The following is a 6,000-nucleotide window of genomic DNA, read 5'->3' as shown; positions in this document are numbered from 1 at the left end:
AGCATTTCCTTCTCTGACTCAGGGACTACCCTTCCTTCTCCTGTTCTTTCCTCCTCCTTGAACTACAGAAGCAATGTCTGAAGCTGCTGCAGCCATCTTGCTATCATGAGGCAATGATCTGGGAAAGAAAGACAACATTAATGGTGGTAGAGCAGAGAGACAAAAGAACTAGAGTCCCTGATGACATTGTTGAACCACTTGCCTAAATATGGGGCCTACCATGTGATTTCTTATAATGTGAGACATATGCATTATTAAACCTGGATTAGTTGGAGGATCTGTTATTAGTAGCTAAATGTTCCTAGGATGTACCTGAGTTTATAGGGGAGGCTTTGTGATATGATCAGAATAGATCTGGACTGAAGTCAGGAGGGCATTTTGGCCAGTCACAAGTGTACCGTTGCTCATAAAGACACAGGGGGCAAGAACATATAGGCTTCCTGGGCAAGTGTCCATGACTGAAGCTGTGTGGCCAGGTTGTGCTGTCCCAGAGTCCTGCACAGTGACTACACCCTGGGGTGGTTACAGAGTCCCATGGCGTCTGCTGATGAGTCAGGCAACACAAAGGCAAAAACTCTGTTTCTTGGGAACCTCAGTTTTTGTCTTTTGATTGACTTTCTTTCATTTTTACCATAAATTGGTTACTTTCTGATCTGTCCTTCTCTGCGTCTGGCCAAGAGTGGCAAGATTGCCAGCAAGTGGAGATGGAAAGGGTAAAGAGAGATTTCATCGGAAAACCTTTTCTGACTCTGGTAAGATAACCATGTATCGTTGGAGGTAGAGGTGGGGAGGTATTTCCATGTTAGTTCAGTTCAGTTCAGTTGCATAGTTGTGTCTGACTCTTTGCAACCCCATGGACTGCAGCACACCAGGCTTCCCTACCCATCACCAACTTCTGGAGCTTACTCAAGCTCATGTCCATCGAGTCGGTGATGCCATCCAACCATCTCATCCTCTGTCGTCCACTTCTCCCCCTGCCTTTAATCTTTCCCAGCATCAGGGTCTTTTCCAATGAGTTGGCTTTTCACATCAGGTGGCCAAAGTATTGGAGCTTCAGCTTCAGCATCAGTCCTTCCAATGAACAACCAGGACTGATCTCCTTTAGGATGAACTGGTTGGATCTCCTTGCAGTCCAAGGGACTCTCAAGAGTCTTCTCCAACACCACAGTTCAAAAGCATCAGTTCTTCTGCACTCAGCTTTCTTTATAGTCCAACTCTCACATCCATATATGACTACTGGAAAAACCACAGCTTGACTAGATGGACTTTTGTTGGCAAAGTAATGTCTCTGTTTTTTAATATGCTATCTAAGTTAGTCATAACTTTCCTTCCAAGGAGTAAGTGTCTTTTAATTTCATGGCTGCAGTCACCATCTGCAGTGATTTTGGAGCCCAAAAATAAAGTCAGCCACTGTTTCCACTGTTTCTCCATCTATTTCCCACGAAGTGATGGGACCAGATGTCATGATCTTAGTTTTCTGAATGTTGAGCTTTAAGTCAACTTTTTTACTCTCCTCTTTAACTTTCATCAAGGGACTCTTTAGTTCCTCTTCACTATCTGCCATGAGGGTGGTGTCATCTGCATATCTGAGGCTATTGGCATTTCTCCCGGCAATCTTTGTTCCAGTTTGTGCTTCATCCAGCCCAGCATTTCTCACGATGTATTCTGCATAGAAGTTAAATAAGCAGGGTGACAATATACAGTCTTGATGTACTCCTTTCCCCATTTGGAACCAGTCTGTTGTTCCATGTCCAGTTCTAACTGTTGCTTCCTGACCTGCATACAGATTTATCAGAAGGCAGGGAAGATGGTCTGGTATTCCCATCTCTTGAAGAATTTTCCACAGTTTATTGTGATCCACACAGTCAAAGGCTTTGGCATAGTCAATAAGGCAGAAACAGATGTTTTTCTGGAACTCTGTTGCTTTTTTGATGATCCAATCGATGTTGGAAATTTGATCTCTTGTTCCTCTGCCTTTTCTAAATCCATCTTAAACATCTGGAAGTTCATGGTTCACATACTGTTGAAGCCTGGCTTGGAGAATTTTGAGCATTAGTTTACTAGTGTGTGAGATGAGTGCAATTGTATGGTAGTTTGAACATTCTTTGACATTGCCTGTTTTGGGATTGGAGTGAGAACTGACCTTTTCCAGTCCTGTGGCCACTGCTGAGTTTTCCAAATTTGCTGGCATACTGAGTGCAGCACTTTAGGATTTGAAATAATTCAACTGGAATTCCATCACCTCAACTAGCTTTATTCATAGTGATGCTTCCTAAGGCCCACTTCACTCCCCGTTTCAGAATGTCTGGCTCTAGGTGAGTGATCACACCAGTGTGGTTATCTGGGTCATGAAGATCTTTTTTGTACAGTTCTTCTGTGTATTCTTGCCACCTCTTCTTAATAACTTCTGCTTCTGTTCGGTCCATACCATTTCTGTCCTTTATTGAGCCCATCTTTGCATGAAATATTCCCTTGGTATATCTAATTTTCTTGAAGAGGTCTCTAATCTTTCCCATTCCATTGTTTTCCTCTATTTCTTTGCATTGATCACTGAGGAAGCCTTTCTTATCTCTCCTTGCTATTCTTTGGAACTCTGCATTCAAATGGGTATATTTCCTTTTCTCCTTTTCCTTTCACATCTTTTCTTTTCTCAGCTATTTGTAAGGCCTCCTCAGACACCATTTTTCCTTTTTGCATTTCTTTTTCTTGGGGAGGGTCTTGATCCCTGCCTCCTGTAGAATGTCACCAACCTCCGTCCATAGTTCTTCAGGCATTCTGTCTATCAGATCTAGTCCCTTGAATCTATTTGTCACTTCCATTGTATAATCATAAAGGATTGGATTTAGGTCATACCTGAATGGCGTAGTGGTTTTCCCTTTTCTTTTCTTTCCTGTTTCCACATAGGACTGTTTTTATCAGAGAAGTGCTTTGGTTTTCTTCCTGTTTGACAAGATTGCACACCAAGTATCACTGACGTTGGCATGAACTCAGCATCCTGAGCCCAAATATTTGCATTCCATGTGAATTAGTCTGCTGGGTCAGCTCAGGTACCAGCCTAAACACGGGAAAAGATGCCCTGCCGGATGCAAGGCTCAGAGCCCCTGAGGGCGGTCATGTGAAGCCTTGGCCCTCCGTGCCAGGTGAGACTCCTGTTGTTGTTCACTCACTCAGTTTTGTCTGACTCTTTGCAACCCGATGGACTGCAGCACGCCAGGCTTCTCTGCCCTTCACTGTCTCCCAGAGTTTGCTCAAACTCTTGTCCATTAAGTCAGTGATGCCATCCAACCATCTCACCCTCTGTTAACCCCCTTCTCCTCCTGGTTTCAATCTTTTTCAGCATCAGGAACTTTTACACTGAGATGATTCTTCACACCAGGTAGCCAAGGATTTGGAGCTTCAGCTTCAGCATCAGTACTCCCAATGAGTATTCAAGGTTGATTTCCTTTAGGATTGAGTGGTTTGAACTCCAACAGACTCTTAAGAGTCTTATCTAACACCAGTGTTCGAAAGCATCAGTCCTTTGATGCTCAGCCTTCTTTGCGGTTCAGCTTTCACATCTGCACATGGCTATTGGGAAAAACCATAGCTTTGAGACTCCTGAGAAATCAGTGACTCTGCTCTGCAAATACACAGCCATGGGCCAGACCCAACCTGTCTGCATTCTGTGAACTGACTGCACAGCAGAACACAGGTCACGGGGCAAGCGGTGGAGCGTCCACTGTCTCCAACAGGAAGAGCTGCTCCCGGCTTCCCAGAGGACTGGCTGCGCAGGGGAATTCAAGCCCCATGGGTTCTGCAAAGCAGGGTTCTGGGCTTCCAAGGAAGATGTCTTTCAGATGTCCTTCAGCAGGTTACCTGCTCTGTCCTTCCCTCCCCACCCCCACCCTGGCGTCCCAGATTCAGCAGTGGGGCCGTCTCATCCAACCCGGTACTTGTCATCAGTAGAATTTGTTTCTGTTACTCCTGCAGACAAATGACTTCTGTTAGAGCATCTGGGGGCCAGAGACAGAGGAGAGAGTCTGGTCTTCTATCTCTCCATCAGCAGAAGCTATGCTCCTGACTCCCTCACCCCAGTCCAGGTCAGCCAACCAGGCTGCACATCCCAGGGAGTCAGGGTCAGGCTGTTAATCTGGATCTCTGGCTTTAGGCATAGTGCTTGCATACAGTAGGTGCTCAGTGCTTGTTCAATTGAGCCATTCCTCTCCTATTTGAAATAAGGACATCATTCAGCTTTGATGAGAAGGGCGTTCTTTGTTGTTGTTGTTTTTTGCTTTTGAAACTCAAAAAGAGATCTGTAATACTCTAAGCATCGTCATTTACCTGGAGGCTTTCAGATAATTCATGTTGTAAGCTGTTTGACGATGTTCATACTAGATCCATGTGGGACAAAGCGCTAAACAACACACATACACACATCTTAGACAGGCCATCTTTTCTCAAGATGTCATCCATAGAAGATACTCCATTATTTTATGGAGTCTAAGAACTAAAGAGCCTCTTGATGAAAGTGAAAGAGGAGAGTGAAAAAGTTGGCTTAAAGCTCAACATTCACAAAACTAAGATCATGGCATCCAGTCCCATCACTTCATGGCAAATAGATGAGGAAACAGTGGAAACAGTGACTGACTTTACTTTTCTGGGCTCCAAAATCACTGCAGATGGTGACTGCAGCCATGAAATTAAAAGACACTTGTTCCTTAGACGAAAAGCTATGACAAACCTAGATAGCATATTAAAAAGCAGAGACATTACTTTGCCAACAAAGGTCTGTCTAGTCAAGGCTATGATTTTTCCAGTGGTCATGTATGGATGTGAGAGTTGAACTATAAAGAAAGCTGAGTGCCAAAGAATTGATGCTTCTGAACTGTGGTGTTGGAGAAAACTCTTGAGAGTCCCTTGGACTGCAAGGAGATCCAACCAGTTCATCCTAAAGGAGATCAGTCCTGGGTGTTCATTGGAAAGACTGATGCTGAAGCTGAAACTCCAATACTTTGGCCACCTGATGAGAAGAGCTGACTCATTAGGAAAAAACCTGATGCTGGGAAAGACTGAAGGCAGGAGGAGAAGGGGACGACAGAGGATGAAATGGTTGGATGGCATCACTGACTCGATGGACATGGGTTTGGGTGAACTCCAGGAGTTGGTGATGGACAGGGTGGCCTGGCATGCTGTGGTTCATGGGGTCGCAAAGAGTCGGACATGACTGAGTGACTGAACTGAACTGAACTGAAGCAGAAACAGTGGCTTCCAACTAAACTCTGCTATGTCATCATTTGGAAGATGTCTCCCCATTTCAGGGATGTTAAAATTGGCCTTGACTTTCAACAGCTAACAAAGACCTCTCTTGGTAAATGTCATCTTGCACTTGAAAATATGTGGGTTGGTTTCAAATATCTTTTAATATTGATTTCTAAGATAATTCTACAGTGATGAGAGAGGAGACTCTGTATGATTCCAATACCATTAGACCACAAAATTTTTGCACCTTGTTTTATGCCCCTGGATATGTTCTAGTGTCTCTTGGTTTATAGTCTATGAGAACTTGAATAGAATTTGTATCCTGCTGTTGTGTGAAAATTACATAAATCTTCATTACTTTGAATTGGTTCATGGTGCTTTTTAGGTCTAGATATCCTGCTTTTCTGGATATTTATTATATTACTTTTTGTGAGTTTGATATTGAAACTCCAACTGAAAATCTTTATCTCCTTACAGAAATAATTGTAATACATAGTGAAACTATATGTAACTTTGTTCTGTATTTTCCAAGTCTCCTGTAAATGTGCTATCATACTTTCATAATTTAAAAAAGAAAGAAAGAAGAAAAGCCTGGCATTTAGTCAATGAAGTATAGTAGTTATTTATCTTGACTTGATGTGTGCTATGATTTATATACCTGGAATAAATTTAAAAACTGAGATGAGACAGTAATTATGAACCATGAATTATGTGTTTTGGCATAGGTAATGTGGGAATTCAGATGGGAGAAATGCCAGCTAG

This window comes from Cervus elaphus, chromosome 19 (genome assembly GCF_910594005.1).
Source record: "Cervus elaphus chromosome 19, mCerEla1.1, whole genome shotgun sequence".
In the NCBI taxonomy this organism is placed as follows: Eukaryota; Metazoa; Chordata; class Mammalia; order Artiodactyla; family Cervidae; genus Cervus; species Cervus elaphus.
The sequence above is the reverse complement of the archived record's forward strand: the minus strand, read 5'-3'. Positions refer to the sequence as shown.